The 17,205-nt window shown below is 39.9% G+C and overlaps 1 protein-coding gene across 1 annotated transcript in view; it reads left to right on the top strand.

Annotated features, from left to right (window-relative positions):
- Window positions 1–17,205, top strand: part of PTPRM (protein tyrosine phosphatase receptor type M) — a 482,851-nt gene that overhangs the window by 268,271 nt on the left and 197,375 nt on the right. The window lies entirely within an intron of this gene.

A 17,205-nucleotide genomic window follows, 5' to 3' on the forward strand; every position in this document is an offset into this window, starting at 1 on the left:
ATTGTTTGAATATATGGGTGCTGAGATAAAATCTGACCACCTTTAGCTGCAGGCAGTTATATTTGCCCTTTCAATCGTTCAGTGATTAGACTCATAAAGTGTTGTGTTAGAGATTGTTAATTGAGTCAACTATGAAATGTGTGTAGAAGTATTTTTATCTCCTACCTACTACAGGGCCATATTTTACATATCCTTATACTTTTCACAATCTGCCACTCAGCCCTTGGCACTTAAAAGGCATTTAGAGGCCAGCTATAAATTTCCAGTGGAATGAAGTCATTTGTAAAAAGATGAAATTGCCTTTACGGTATGGACTAATTTCCATACCACTTTTTTAAAACAACCTACAGGAGCTCCCAACTGTGTCTGCCTTAGGGAGATTGGGACTCCAGGAGGTGTGCAGTGCCCAGTCTCACTTAGACCTCTGATGGCCAGCCTCCCATCAGACACTTTCAGGAAGTGCATACAGTTCAGCTCTGATAGAAATACAAGTTACAACCTTTCAATCTTTGAAATGCTTAGCTGTAGAGAGCTCTGCTCTGTACTGCTCCAAGAGTATTCCTGGTCCCTACTATAGGAGGGAAGGATTCACTCAATCATCCTGTGTGTAAAGAACTCTTCATGTCCTTGAAGACCTTTATATGCAACTAGAGGCCCGGTGCTCAAATTCATGCATAGGTGCGGTCTGGCCAGCCCACCCCAATGGGGGCCCATCAGGCCAGGCCAGCAGGGGTGTGGGACCACAGGAGGTTGGCTGGTCAGCCCTGCCCCGGATTGCAGTGTTGGGGGCCAATTGGGGTGGGGCCGGCCTGGGGGAAGGCAGCTTCCTCTGTGGTTGGTGTGAGTGTCTTAATTTGACTTCTACTTCCTGAGTCTGAACCTGGGTTTTCCCGTCACTCCTTGACTTCATTCATGCACTTTTGATTTGGGCGTGGTAACGTCACTTAGATGTTTAGGGCTCCTGTCTTTGAGCTGCTGTGTAGTTTACCTCCTCCTTCTCCTGCCCCTTCCTCCTTCCCAGCCCCTTCATTCTCCCCCCAACTTCCTTTGGCCAAGTTTACTGAGTCAGTAGGTGACTCAACCTGAATGTTGACTCAATAATCAAATCAGTGGGCATTTATTAATTTGACTCACAAAAAGGCTCACTGCAAAGGTGTTGGGGGCCGATCAGAGGGCAGGCCAGCTGGGGCAGGGGCGGGGGGTGGGGGGGGATCTGATCAAGGCCCGGATCAGGCCGGTTGGCTACCACAGTGCACGTCAGCACGTCATAGCCACCAGTTGTTCTGGTCGTTCTGGTCATTCCACCATTCAGGTCGCTGGGCTTTAATATATATATTAGAGGCCCAATGCACAAAATTCGTGTAAGGGGCTCAGCCCTCACAGCCACAGCAACTGGCTCAGCCCTCACAGCCACAGCAGCTGCCTTGGCCCTCACAGCCCCGGCTTCGTCCAAAAAGACGTCCAGAAGGTTGTTTGATTGTCTGGTCTAATTATCATATTATTCTTTTATTATTATAGACTAGAGGCCCGGTGCATGAATTCATGCATGGGTGGGGTATGGCTGGCCCACCCCAATGGAGGCACATTCAGCCAGGCTTGTGGAGAGAGGAAGGGCCGCAGGCGGTTGGCCAGCCAGCCCTGCCCCTAATCGGGGTGTTGGGGGGTGATTGGGATTGGGGCTGGCTTGGGGGGAGCTGCAGGTGGTTGGTTGGCCAGCCCCACCCTCAATTGGGATATTGGGGGCCAATAGGAGGCCAGGCCAGCCTGGGGTGGGTCGGCAATCAGGGCCCAGATCAGGCCAGTTGGCTGCCTCAGTGCATGCCATAGCCACCGGTAGTTCTGGTCATTCTGGTCGCTGGGCTTTTATATAGATGATATAGATACAGATATAGATATAGATATAGATATAGATATAGATATAGATATAGATATAGATATAGATATAGATGATATAGATATAGATATAGATATAGATATAGATATAGATGATATAGATATAGATATAGATATAGATATAGATATAGATATATTAGCTGTGTTAAGAGATGAGAATTCAAACAAGTGTAACTTGTGCTCTTTGCCTCAAGGAACTTATATTTATCATCTTTGTTAAAACCAACATAAACAGTTCAATATATATTTCACTTTAACAAATTGACCAGTATCTTAAACCATTTTTCCTAAGTGTGTAATGAAGTAAGTTAACATAAATTTATTTGTACTCTAAAATTGCATATCTATATGATACCAGAGTCATTTTCAGTGTCAGAAGCTTTCATGTGGCTTTTTGAGAGAACTTTAGGTAAAAATTAAGGAAAGAAAGTTTCTCTTTTAGATTTTTTTATAAGTAATAATAGCCAAACTCTTTATTTAAGTTGATAATCAGTTTATTGGAAATAGTGGCTGAATTAGAACTACCATTTCCAACTGCTTTTTATCAAATGCAGTGTTATATATACATGGAGAATTAACAGTTCATGTGCCCCATCTTGGGCATTTCTTATTAAACAGTGAGCATGGTATCAATGCTGTATATTTTGGCCTTGGAGGCCGATATTGAAAGTTAGTGTGAGGAGAATTTGGTTGGAATTTCTTATAAGGATTGCTTGAAGATTCTAAAATTTCCTTTTCAGCTAGAAAGAATGTAAAGTGAGGGGAATTTTTTATTCTTCCTGCAACAGCAGCTGAATGCATTTTAATGGGCTGTAGTGTCACTGGTGATTTATTGCCCTTTTTTGTTCTTTTATGTGTTATATTTGTCATTCTGCTATGGCAGTTTCATCTATAAAACAGTATAGTTACAAGAAAATGGTAAGAGGATACAGGAGTGTCATGGGAGATTCTGTCCCCTTTTCCTTGTCATTTTGTGGAAGGAAATGCTGAGTCAAATGTCAAGATTTTGCTTTCAGAAATAATATCTTTTAAAAGATGTATACCGCACCAAGTAGTTTTGTTTTCCGTTGTCACTGCATATACTTTAGGATTTCTATGTAAAAGCTTTTCAGTGTAAGACAGCAATTTAATTTTTCAATATTATTTTGTGTTTTCTCTTTCTATCAGCAAGAAGAACGGAAAGTAAAACAATATATTTAACAGTCTTCTGTTTGCTTAAGGCATAGAGCTTTCTGGCTTGTAGAGGATAAATTGAAATTCTGTACTTTGGGAAATCTACCTCTTAATTTTGTTAGCAATCTGGTGCCTTGTGCATATTTAAGAAGAATGCTGAGACTAAATAGTTGAGCTCAAAACCAAGATTTCAGTAAAAGATGCAAATATTGGGAAAAGAAAGTATCTATAGTTTCAAAACATAGTTTAAGTTTTTGCATGAAACAATTAATTTTAATGAGTTTAATTATTCTTAACTTTTCTATAAGGAAATATATTTCAATCTTATAATAAATTAAGTTAATTTATTTTTTATATTAATAAGCATGGAAAAGTCATGAATATTTTAAAGACATTTATCTAAACTGAGTGACAATAGCATTTCACTAAGTCTTTATCTTTACCCCAGTGGCTAGCATGAAACTCCACCCTACTGTTGGTAGATGCCAACTATGATCATTTGATTTTCATCCCTTGCTTTAGAAAACTGTTACTACAATTTAGGATAAAAGGTGAATTTGTTGGCAAAAGGCCATGTTGTACTACTGTATGATATTTGTTTGGTTGACTTTGGACTAGTCTCTCTTGTAAATAAGTATTTTTAAATACTATAAACTGCCAAAACCGGTTTGGCTCAGTGGATAGAGCGTCGGCCTGCGGACTGAGGAGTCCCAGGTTCGATTCCGGTCAAGGGCATGTACCTGGGTTGCGGGCACATCCCCAGTGGGAGATGTGCAGGAGGCAGCTGATTGATGTTTCTCTCTCCTCGATATTTCTAACTCTCTATCTCTCTCCCTTCCTCTCTGTAAAAAATCAATAAAAAATATATTTTAAAAAAATAAATAAATAAATAAATACTATAAACTACTTAGTATTTATGAGATTTTTTAAAAAGTATTTATGGGTGTGATCAAATATATTTAATCAGAATGGAAAGGAAGTCAGAATTTCCTTCATTATCTTAACTCAGCCGGATGTTGAAAAGGCAGCAAATCAAGAAAATATCAAGGATAGACCTAGAATAAACAAAACTCCCTTTTGAACAAAGAATTCTCCTCTTAAATACTTTCTGGCCTTGTAAAAGAATTAAGGGAAAGCCAGGACCTGCAAATTGAAGGAGAGAAAAAAAAAACACCATCTTTTCAACAGAAATACCTCATTTTATTTGCCCTTTTGACACTATCAGTGTCCAGACATGTTCACCAATGTCTTCAGTGTACTGAGAGGGAGGCCCAACGATTTTTTTAAATATTGGCTCATAAATTTCTAGCATGTTCAAATTACATACACCTTTGTCCTCCCCACCCCCTTGCCTGCCTGACATACATACTACTTGTAGAATTATCATTGTTTTTAATGTGAGAGGATCTGGGATTTAGCTTTTAATGTCTGATTTGTTCACAAACCATGGCTTTTCCAGCTCAGCTACCATATATTCTCAAGCAAGTGATCCCCTCCCCCCTCTCTGGGAGGGTTGTCCTAAGGACAAGGGGAGGTGGCTCTCCTTTGTGGAACTGTAGCTCTTCTCTAGTCGCTTTCCCTTTCCTTATACTAGTATTTGGCAGACAAATCCAGGCCTTCAAGAGGGAGTTTCTCTCTCCTTGATGAAAATGATTTAAAACATTATTTTTATTTTTAAAAATCAATAAATCATGGAGTAAAATGCAACATTTGCATGCTTTATGTTCAAAGCTGAAACAAAAGACTTCAATGAAATTTCAATGTAACTGTAGGCCACTGGGGATAAACCTCAGATTCGTGCTGGTACTGGCCTCTCTTCTGCACTTTGGGGGGCCATTGACCAGTGCATAGGGACAGTGAGGTTTAGACTGCAGAGCGTTTTCTAAACCACATGGCACACTTCCTAGGGCAGTTTTCAAATATGTCAGCGAGGAATCTGGGCTTAAGGATTCTCTGCACCAAATTTTGATAGGGTGGTTTTCATGGACTCTGCATCCCAGTGTACATAATTTAGAAAGCATTTACTTTAGATAGAAGGTAGTAAGTTCAAGTCAGCTCTTGGGGAAATCTCCTAAACTCTCAATTTCAGCTTCCATATATGGAAAACAGGGAGAATACTATTTTTTAATTTCATGGTGGGCAGTGAGAGAATGACTACGATAATACACGCATATAAAAGACCTCACACAAACCTGGCCCAGGCTAAAGGCAGAATTTGGAAATGGCAGTTGCTGATAACTTTTTCTGTAGCTTTGTAGTTGTTATTCTAATCAAGGACTATTTTAAGGCTTTTAAGAGAACTAGGATATTATACTGGACCACCACCATTCCCAAGTTTTTGAATTTCACAGGCCTTCAGAGAGGTGCAATATTGAACTTCTGGGAAAATGAATGGATTTCTTAATGCTGCGTAGGGTGTTATTTACATGAACACAATGTGGATGGCATGGTCTCCAGGAGCACCAGAGCATGAGAGGAATATTATTATTCTCTCATACATCAAAATCTGCAATGAGTCCCCCACGGGCAAATATTTTCCATTTGCCAGTCTTTGGGATATAAGCAGCAGCAGCCTGACCCAGGCTATGATCTCGCTGCTGGCAGAGATGGTGATGATGATAATGATGAAAAAAGTTACTGCATTTTCAAAAACAACTACTTTTTTGAAGCAGGAATAGCCGGAAGCAGTGTATAAACTATTCCGTGCTTTCTGTAGCCCAGCACAGGGAACAAAACACCTGGCTCCCTTTATCATCCTTGCCATTCTGGGTTCCTTTGTTCTCACTGTCCTTGGCTTAAATGTGGACACCATCCTTTGTGTTTGTCCCTCAGTAACATCAGTTCTCAAGAGAACCTAGGAGTATGCACTGTAACAGAACTCTATTCAGAAGGATTATAGATGATCTCATTAAATAATGTTTTCAGGCTCTGGGTATGAAGTTGGAAAATATAGTGGTGTGTAAGGGAATGAGAAGCATTACAATTTCTTCAACATGTTGTTTTCATTTGGAAGAGTGAAAAACTATCCCTGAGAAACAGTCTTTGAAAATGAGCCCGGCACCTGCCTTGGGCCTAATAAATGGCATCTGCTCAGCACATCTATCAGTATCTCTGATGAGCGTTCCCATTTGCTCTGCTGAACATCCAAGCAATATATCACTCAGCGATGTAATTGATGTTCAGTTTAATATGTATAACTTACTTATTGGTATTGCTAATGATGCAATTATTAATTCTGGTTTATTATTAATTATAACAGTTAATTCTTCAAGTTGGAGCTCTCTTAGTCAAAATACTTTCTGGCAGATCAGTTTTTGTCTGGGAATTTGCCTCGGTGCTTTCTTATTTACTCAAGATATTAACCAACTTGGCAAGTTCTTCTCCTATGTCTTTAAATACTTTCTTTACCAAATGGTGTATATTTATGTACATGCACATGGGTAAAGATCACATCAGAGTGAGTTACATGTCTTTTAGCCAGTTAGGGGCCTAATAAAGGGAATTTTCAGATTTCTACCTTATTTCATAAGTAATTAAGAAGTTAGAAAATGATTTCAAAGCAGAGTCCTGTAAATGTATAAAATGATTGTATAATCATTTTATTAATTGAAATTTTTCTAAAAAGCTCGAATCATATTAGCATCACCTTATTAAAAGTTTCTCTTTTTTTTTAAACAGCCCCAGACCATTGTAATTACTCTGCAGCAAAAACTTGAGCTAGTTTGAAGACTTCTAAAACAAATTCCAGATGTGATCATGAAAAATGGTCCATAGCCACTTAATCATTACAAGTATTGAGTTCATAACACTTTATTCTTGATGGATACTCATTTCATGTCTCTCTCTGATATGTACCCAGTTAACTTTCTCATCATTGATAGATATGTATTCCACTGCTTTGGTGGTAGAAATATAACATTTTGCCACTGGCATTTATTTTCATGTTCTTTCTTTCTATTAATCTCATTTTTACATTGATGAAACTTTGGTCAGTAAATTTATTGGTAAAGACTTTTATCTGTCACCAATGTCCTGAGAGAAACCCGTCCTCTGTGCGCACTCTTGGCATGTTCAGGGGAGCCAGTGTGCAGACATTTTCCTTCTTCCTCAGCATATTGCCTGGATGCCCATGTGAGGTGATTCAAAAATGGCTGCAGATGCCTCTCTTCTTTTTTTTTAAAATACATTTTATTGATTTTTTACAGAGAGGAAGGGAGAGGGATAGAGAGTTAGAAACATCGATGAGAGAGAAACATCGATCAGCTGCCTCCTGCATACTCCCCACTGGAGATGTGTCCACAACCAAGGTACATGCCCTTGACCGGAATCGAACCCAGGACCCTTCAGTCCACAGGCCGACGCGCCATCCACTGAGTCAAACCGGTCAGGCAGATGCCTCTCTTTTTAATAACCTCTCACCAAATACTGGGGATTAGTGAGGGAAAGACCACAAAATGCAATCTGTTGTCTTTACTTTCCACGTCTACCTTTTCTTCCTTTTTCTTTCCACTTATATCCATTGTCCTATGTCTGAGAACTTTAACATAAATGGAAATGGATAAGTAGGCTATGAAAACCATAACCATGCAAATGAAAAAGACAGAAACATTTAAATGAGATTTATTGTGAGAAATCTTTGATTCAGCAAACATGCTTTTGCATGTACTGTGGCCACCTAATAAGATGCTCAGCAAGGTCTGTGAGGATCAAAGAGTAAAAGCAACTTTGTCCCAAAGGGTTTATGTTAGAGTATGTGGCACAAGGGACTTACTACAATAACTGCACACAAGGCTGACAATAGGAAGCTCTATGCAAGAGGGGTGAAACTTCCTATTGAAGTCCAGTAGGAAAGAGAATACTTTCTACAACAGCATTTGGGCTAAGTGCCCTTTGAAGGCAAGTGGTATTTAAACCTACAGAAAGTGAGGAGGGGAGTGCTTCCATGCAGAAGCAGCGGGAAGAGGACATGTTGGCTGTATGACGAAAACAGAACATTTCCATTTGGTTGGAACATGGGTGGATGAAGGAAAGTAGAAAGAGGACAATTATAAAGTCAGGGAAGCGGGAGGGAACCAGCTCCTGGAAGACCTTGATTGCCTTTTAAAATAAGCATTAGAAAACACTTGGTTTTTTTGTTTCTGAAATGAGTGACCCGATTAGAGTTGTTCTTTAAGTAGATCAGTGGGGCTTCAGTATGTAAAAGACTGGATGTGATATCTACTTGGGAGTCAAGTACAAAAGTCCAGAAGAGAAGTAAACATGTCCATGGCAGTGGGAATGGAGAAGGGATGAAGAAAAAATAGTGTTCTTTGACTTTTTTGAGATTGGGCAGGGTGGGGTGGTGATAACTGACCTCTCTAATATCCTGTGACTACTCTTCAACCCAAAGAGAGACTGAGAGAACCCCCTTTTAATAGGTTTCATTTTTATGTGCTGAGGGTCAAAGTGTCCTTTATGTATAACCAAAATGTATTTACTTGTTCTGACTTTTATTGTGTATCTAGTATATTCTAAGCACTAAGGACACAGAGAGGGAAAAGGTGCAGTGTTTCTCTGTAAGAATTTGAACTCCTGCTCGTTCAAGCCTGTGTGTGTATGTTAAAAAATATGCCACATTCATACACAGGTCACACATGATCATTGTTCTCTTTACAAATGCCTCCTGCATATCTGAAGACATTCATTCAAGAAAGATTTACAGAGTGACCACTATGGCAAAGACATTGTGTTAATCTCAAGAAGTCAAAGGTGGACGAGAAATAGTCTGCGCTCGTGAAAAGCTCCAGGAAGACAGTGTCATGGCACCTGCTGGTCTTTTCCTTGGTTAGATAAGTGACCTCAATTCCTTTTTTCTTTATTCATAGTCCTTTTTTTCTGCCCTGTGGATCACCCGTATTTTTTTCTTTGATTCCTTTTCAGCGTTTCTATTCGGAACAGCCTTTTGTACCCTGGAAGGATTATTATGTGCATGCCATTCCTCTCGGACATTTCAGAATCACATTGACTGCATTGCCAGCCCTTTTTTCTCCGCAGTTAGGCCCAGAAAGTCCTTCGTCCTCATATGTTTATCTTACTTTTCTTTCAGGATTTTAATTTTCTTATTGCATTGTTCTGCGTTTTTGTTTGGTTGTTTGGTTTGTTTTTGCGTGTGTGTGTTAGGCTCGCCTCTTTACAGAGGATCAAGATGATTTTGAACATGAGTCTTTTCTTCCAAAGTGTTAGCAGTAATCACCTGAGTTTACCGTATTACTGGAGAAAGTTGCGATGCAGACAAACAAGAGTGGACTTCATAGACTTACTTAGATCTAGAGTGTAGCCCCCTCACTTTCCTTCTCATTGACTTAGGGCAAGCTATCCTGACTGCTTCTGCTGCCTTGGTTTCCTCACTTGTAAAATGGTAGTAATTATACCTTATGGTGTAATCTTGTAAAATAAAAGCCTAATATGCTAAGTGTCTGATCATCCATTCAACCAATCAAAGTGTAATATGCTAATGATATGCTAAGGCCACGCAATGGCTCACTATAACGTGCACTGACCATCAAGAGGCAGGCGCTCCAACCAGTAAGTTAGCTTGCTGCTGGGGTCCAGCCAATCAGGACAGAGTGAGATAGGCCAGACATGCCCTGGAGCCCTCCCGCAGTCCCTCCCTGGCTGGCCAACCTCCCACATCCCTCCCCAGCCCCGATTGTCCACCGGTGGGATACCTTGGTCTGGCCTGTCTGTGCCTTCTCGCAATCCGGGACCCCTCGGGGGATGTTGGAGAGCAGGTTTCGGTCCGATCCAGCAGGCCAGGCGGAGGGACCCCACTGATGCATGAATTCGTGCAATGGGCCTCTAGTATTAAATAAAATTTGGGTAAGATACCTGGCATATAAAGTAGGTCTTCCAAAATGTCAGCCTTCTTCCTGTCTAATTTAGTAACATCAAATTAGCATGCTTTAAATTCTTTTACACTTAAAATATATTCTAGTTTCTACTTGTTGTGGGTAATTCTAAAACTAGGATTTTATTCCATCAGGTTTGCCTCTTTATTGTGTAAAAGGATATTTTAAAATAGTACATTAAAAGAAATAGGCTAACTGATAAAGTGTAGTATTATATTAGAAGATGTTTTTAAAACAACAGACCAATTAAATATTTTTTCTGTTTTTCATGGCCTGGGAAAACCTCCCTCACAGATTTTTAGGAACAACGATTCTTGAGTTGGATTTTTCTTCATGTTGTGTAGAGAATGACCTAAGGTGTTATATATAGATTCCTGGGTCCTACCTCAGACCCTGGATCCAGTCAGGGGGAAACTCAGCCATCTGCAGGTTTCAAAAACTCTCCAAGTGATTCTAAAAGTCACTTTCCTTGGAGAGTCTTTGTTCTAAAATATATTGAACAGAATGACACAGTTAATATAAGCCTTATTTATTAAAGAATTTCATTGTTTGAGGAAAAATTGCCTGTTTACTAAGTCAGAGTTGGGAGATTGTGTGACCCCATTCAGTCCTAAGACCCCAAGAATCCTTTGTACATTTCTAAGGTCCACCTTGTGTGTATGTGGCTTATTGGCCTGTGAGAGACGTCACACTTCTGCAGGCATTTTGCTAGACTATATTTTTTGAACCTCAGAAATACTGATTATTCTAGCAAGCAGAGAATTTTTTAGGTATATGTACTTTTTGATAAGATAGTAAATGACACATTCCAGGCAGTAGACAAAACTTCAAGGGGTTTTGCAAACAGCTACAACTTTATTCAGGAAGCTGTGGTGATTCTTTGTCCCACAGGAATGATTTTTAAGAGTGAAACATAAGGTAGGCCATAACCCAAAGCCACAAAGTCTATAAGAAAATTTGAGGGGCAGTAGTTTTTATTTTAATGCCTTCAAACTCAGTTTCAAACTTTTAGAAATGTCTACTCTTAACTGGTGCAGCCTGGAAAACATCTACTTCCATTGCCTCTCTTGAGTACTCACTTTATATGAAAGGTGAACACAGTTGATACCTTATTATTGACAAATTGTTTCTTCATTTTATTACTTGACCATGAATTGAGAAATGCAAATAAAAAAATAAAGCTATTTCATCAGAATAGTAACAGCACTAATAATTCTCTTGAAACTTTTAGTGCCCAGATGGTAAGTGATAAGGCTTTGATAGATGATCTTCCCCTCTGGGTGTTGGCCACATCAATAACTGAGACAGTGACTGTCATGAAATTAGAACAAAAATAAAAAAAAGTAGATTAATTTTTTTAAGATGGCATATATCAAACAATCCAGTATTTCAGTTTTATATGAAAAATTATTATTCTGATTATTATTTGTAAGTCATACACGCTCTGCATGCCCTACGGTGGAAATTAGGGACGAAGGAAGAGTTATAAATTCAAAAGCATAATCAGGTTACAAACAGTACATAAAGTGTGAATGTAGATTATTCCAAGAGCAGTAATTGACTTTGCATTCCCAGGAAGAAAAACACTATATAATTTAAATGAAAAATCGTGGAGATGTTTTGTATTATGTGTAACGTCAAGGTCCAACTGAAAACCTAAACTCAGACTGCAAAGAATTTAAACTCTCTGAGCACAAGACATGAAGGAACTGTCTCACATAATCTTGAAGACCAGGTTGTTGCTATTTTTAAGAAAAAGAAAAGAAATCTACCTCTGCAAAGGGTAAAAAGAAAAAAACACGAGAATTAATTAAAATAAATTCTCTATAAAGTCATAAAAATGTTAGTACGAAATGTGTAAGGCTTCCTTAACTGAGATTTTACAGTATCTGTTGGGAACAGTGCTCTTTGTGCTACACTTGAAGTAACAATATTTTTGTGTATTGCCACAGCTTCCACTTTATTTTCGACTTTTTTCTTGAGTTTCATTTCATAGGTTTGCTTGAACTCCTCAGTTTCTCTTTTCAGCAGTACCCTCCATGGTTGCGGTCCCCAGCGTCCCCTTCACCTCCCATATACCAGGAGTGGTATTTGGTATTTGTTTTGCCACTGAAGCGTTTTTGCACGTAGCGAAATGAAGTATTTTGTTGCTTGGATTCAGTTCAAGCGTTGAACCAAAGGAAACACGTTTCTCCAGCAGGAAGCTGGCCATGTATTTCCATGGCACCAGCATCCACCCAGTCCTTTGCACTCTGACTCCTGAGCTCACCTGTGTGCAGCCAGTGGGGTGCCTGTGCAAGTCCCTTGTGTCCTTTCAGTTCCAGTTGCCCCCTTAGATCAGAACTGGAGGCTCCTTGCCAGGGTGAGGCAGTAGCCTTCCCATGGCCCGCTGACTGTCCTTGCTTTCCTTTCTTCAGTGAGCCTGGCTGGTTAGTACTGCCCAGGTATTCTCCATTCTCCTCAAGGGCTCCTCCACATGAATCTCAGTCTCTCCCTCTCCCGCTCCCTCTCTTTCCTTTCTCTCTCCCTCTCCCTCCCTCCCTCTCTCTCTCTTCACCTCCTAAGTGTCCTCATGCAGTCTCATGGCTTTAAATACCATCTTTTTTGCTGCCAACCCCAAAACGTATTCTCTAAACTTAGATTCTAAACTTAGATGTCTCCCCACTATTTGCAACTGCCTACTTGTATCTCCTGTGGGTGTCTAATGTTTCACAACTAACTTGTCTCAAACCAATTTCCTGACTCCCTCAGCTACCTGCCCCTATTAATTCTCTACATCTCAGCAAATAGCAACTGCATCTTTCCAGCTACTCATGCGAGAAACCCAGATGTTATATCTACACACTTAAACCAGTTCACGGTCAAAAGTTTGACCTCCACTGCTCCTGTCTTATTCCAAAGCATCAATAGCCTCATCCCTGATATTCCTGTTTCTACAGTCGCCACCCCCCCCCCGCCCCAAAGCCTATTCTAAACACCATGCCAATGGGATCCTGTTAAATCATAAACCAGATCACATCACTCCACTCAGAATCCTCCCATAGCTCCCATCATGCACAAAAAAAGCAAAGTCTTTATAATGATCTATGGAGGTTCCCCCACTCTGACATTTCCCCACCACTTTCCCCAGCTTCCTCCACTCCGGGCATACCTCAGTATTTCACAGTCTTATCGTGTGCCTGTGAACTTTTTCTTCCCACTGCCAAAGTGCTCCTTCCTGAATCTCATCATATCTCACTCCCGTTCCTCTTTCCTGTCTCTGCTCAAGTGTTACTTTCTCCATAACCCCCCATCTCAGATCTTATTGGCACCTGCCCGCCTTCAGAGTCCCCACTCCATTGCGCATGTTTCTCTGTAGCACCCACCACCCATTCACATCCCGCACAGGGTATGTGTGTACATCCGAGTCTCTTTCCCTGCAAGAATGTGACCACCCTTCAGCAGAGGTTTTGGCGCCCAAGCTGTCCCTAGGTGCTTCCTCACCTTCCTCTCCCTCCCTTTAGGAAAGCTTCCCGTTTCCTCCAGCCTGTCCCGATGCTGTGGCGGAGGGTCACTAGCTCCAGGCCGCAGTGATGCCTTCCTGGCCTTCCGGGCTCGCATCCTGACATCTTCTGGGGAGTTTTGTGCAGCCAGTCCAGTAATCCGAACTGGGCCCAGACCTGAGGCTGAGGCTGAGTCCTTGTGTTCTCAGCCTGCCATGCTGCTGTTATTCCATTTAACATCGGTCACTGGGCCAAGACTGGCTGTTTTCTGCCAAGTTAAAAACCAACCAAATATTGCATTGGGTAATTGGGTTTGGGGTTCTTTTTTATTTTTGTTTTTGTTTTTTAGATTTTTTTTACATTAGACATTATAGCTGAAACCTTAAATAATGCAAATTATTTTTACCTGGATTACCACTTTTTTTTTTTTTTTTTTTTACAATTTTCTCAGTCATCAAAACAAAACAAAAGACCCAGAGCTGTCACTAGGAGTCAGTAGAGTGGGCATCTGTGAAGATTATGCACCATAAGTTTAGTAGCCCCTCCTCCTCCATCTCTCAGAGATATTTTAGCTTATTCATCATTTTAATGAATATGTTTAAGCCTAGATAGTGCCTATTGTTAAATGTATATACTTGAATTTATTCTTTTTATAAAGATCTAAATGTGCAGTAAACTCTAAGCAGAATGCACAGCAGAGGGGAAAAATGCCTTTCCATGAAAAATTAGAATGTATATACCCCCTAAAAAAAATAAATAAAAGTTTATGCCATTAGAAACCTGGCAAGAAAATAACAAGACAGAGGGGGAAATATTAGGAAAACAACCCTTTTGCCAAGCAGTTTGTAAATTATACTGTTAAATTCAGAGATTTGGGTGGAGGGCAGGGAACAAGCTATCATTTGCAATGACATTCTGTCACTAAATCGTCCTCTGTCCGAGGCTGACTGACAGCTCACAAACACATGTTTCCAAAGAAACAAAGTGGAGAGAAGAGCATCCTATGGAAGGAGAAGATGAAGTTACTCATTTCAGGGAGGGCTGCAGGGCAGGCAGAGAAAGACAGGAATGACACGTATCTAGGGTGAACCTGGAATTAATGACACACACCTCAGGGCCGTAATTTATTTCATCCCAACTAGTGTCTGTGTTCATGCTTCCCCAGATTAGTGCTAAACCCAGACATGGGACTCAACCCCGTCATTCAGGCACTCACAGTGATCTAGTGGCTGTGCCCTGTTGCAAGCAGAGGGTGGGTGGCTCACAGGCAGCCTCCTTGCCTTTCTCGAGTTGGCCTCCATTTTGTATGATTGCTATCCTAATCACACTGCAACTGTGTCCTGCAGAGATAGGACATTTCATTTTCTTGACCTGCAATGTGAAATGAGTTAAAAGTATAAGTGCTAAAGAATGATAATACTGAGGTTACACTGGCTGCATAGCAATGTGCTTGCCTGCTTCCTTTAGGGAATGAATAGCTGCAGGGCGATCTCTTTTCCTGACCCGGAGATGTGTAGAGTCATTCACCAGTTCTCACAGGACACAGGCAGAAGGCTACAGGAACACGCACTAGTTGCCTGGTTAACAGAAGCAAATGCATGACCATTATCAGGACAAACTCTTATTGAATGTTTACAATGTATGGGTTGTAGCCATGTATTTTTATATTCAGATTTTCTGAGCTAAATTAAGGTTTTCTTAAAAAAAGAGAGAGAGAGAAAAAGAAAGAAAAAGTTCCTTTCCCAAGTGTTGTATTTACTGGCATAATTTGATTACAAAAATACTTAGTGAACTTTCAATCTATAGCTAGGTTTGTAAGATGCATGGAATGAGTCCCAGTATGGCAACATTTGGAAGAATAAAACCAATTTTATTTAATTATTTTGAAGTTAAGATTTTGTAATTGGGTAGAAAAATAAAAATTAGAAACATTGAACCTTTTTCAGTTTTGTGTATGTGAAATATGTTATTTTTATCTGGGTTGCTTTTTCAATTTTTCATTTATCCTTTTATAACATACACATTTTCTAATTCTCACCTGAAGGTATGTTTTTAGTTTATTTTAGAGCGAGAAGAAGGGAAAGAGAGAGGAGAAACATTAATGTGAGAAAGAAGCATCATCTGTTGACCCCCCCCCCCCCCACACACACACACACACACACACACATTTGCCCTGACTAGGGATTGGACCTGCAACCTTTTGCTGTACAGGATGATGCTCCAATCAACTGAGCCACCCAGCCAGGGCTATAACATACACATTTTATCTTTAAATTGTTCCCAGCAACGTATTTAGTGTAATAATGTCCTCCAAATCTACCACTTGGTTGTATGTTCCAGTGGCATATTGGAGTAGTATATTTAAGATGTAATTACAATAAAAGGAGAAATCATTAATGGTTTCAAGGTTTATCTAAACAACTAGTTTGAGAGATACTCATTCAAACAAAATAACAGAACATCCTCTGGAAGTGGTCAGAAATAAAAATGACCTATTAAGAATTACCCAGAAGGTTTTGTATTTAATAAGGTGTCAATTGTACAGCACAGCTTCTTGTACGATTGTCACTGATTGGAATGTACACACGGAGTGAAACTCAGATGACCATGGCCTCTGTGCACTTTGTGTTTCTCCCTGACCTTGACTATCTTCTCCAGTCTGATGGCCACAGCTATGTTCAGGCTGCAGAATCATCTATAAAATCTTAATGTGAATGCCTTTTAAAAGAAACATTGTTAGTATGTTCCCAATGGAAACAGATGAAAAAATTATAGTTTGACGCACCCTACTTCTCTGACATGACTCATCTTAGCATAAACCCATTCTAGAATGCACAAGACACAACGAAGGTTAAGTTTTTCAAGAGCCAGTTGAAGCATGAATGGAAAACCCAATGAAAGGATAGAAAGGGGTGGTACCAACATTCACTTTTAATTACATTTTTTACCAAATGAAACAAGAAGAAAATTCTAAAGTGAGAAATTTGAACATATAATTTTCCTCCTTTCAGGATGATTTGTCAACCTAGTGAGGGTGACGTGATGGCTCAGATGCTGAGCACTATCTTGCTCTGATTAAAAAGGTAGAAGCCCTTAAAAAAATGGATTCTGTTTAGTGAATTGAACATTACCTTCCTAATATTTTTCATCCAGAGCTCATTTAGCAGAGGAAATGGATATTTCATCTGACGTTGATGTGACATTCCATCACATTATACCATAAACAGGACAAACGGTGTTTTTGGAAATGAGAAAGCAGGAGAGCTAAGACAGCCGCCACTGTAAGGCTTTGGTTATCTCATTTCAACAGATATTAAATGTGGGTGCCAGTAGTGTGATCATCAGCTGCTTCCTACGTTGTATAAATTGCTTAGAAGGAGTCTTTTGCCTACCAGATGTGACCTAGATTTAGATTTCCAAAGACAGAGGGGAAAAATCTCTATTGTGTTAAAAACACAACAACAATTGCTGGTAAAATGCATGGTAAATGAGCTTATCTCACTTTTCCAGGTGTTTGGTTTAATATGTTATAGAATTACTGCTTCATTTATGAAAAATAATTGAGGGAACTATTCCAGCAAATCAAATTTGGATAAAGGCTTAGGATAGCAATTGTGTTGTTAGCAAGTTTTAAAATGGCAGAAAGAGCAGGGAGCCAATAGAGATAATAAAAATATAAAAAACTGTGTTTGAGAAGAGTCTCTTATAAAAGGGTCAGTTATGAGTGTGCTATCCAGCTCATGTTATAATTTAGTAAAATATGGAAGAAC

Source organism: Myotis nattereri, assembly GCF_964212035.1.
Source record: "Myotis nattereri genome assembly, chromosome: 8".
Classification (NCBI taxonomy): domain Eukaryota; kingdom Metazoa; phylum Chordata; class Mammalia; order Chiroptera; family Vespertilionidae; genus Myotis; species Myotis nattereri.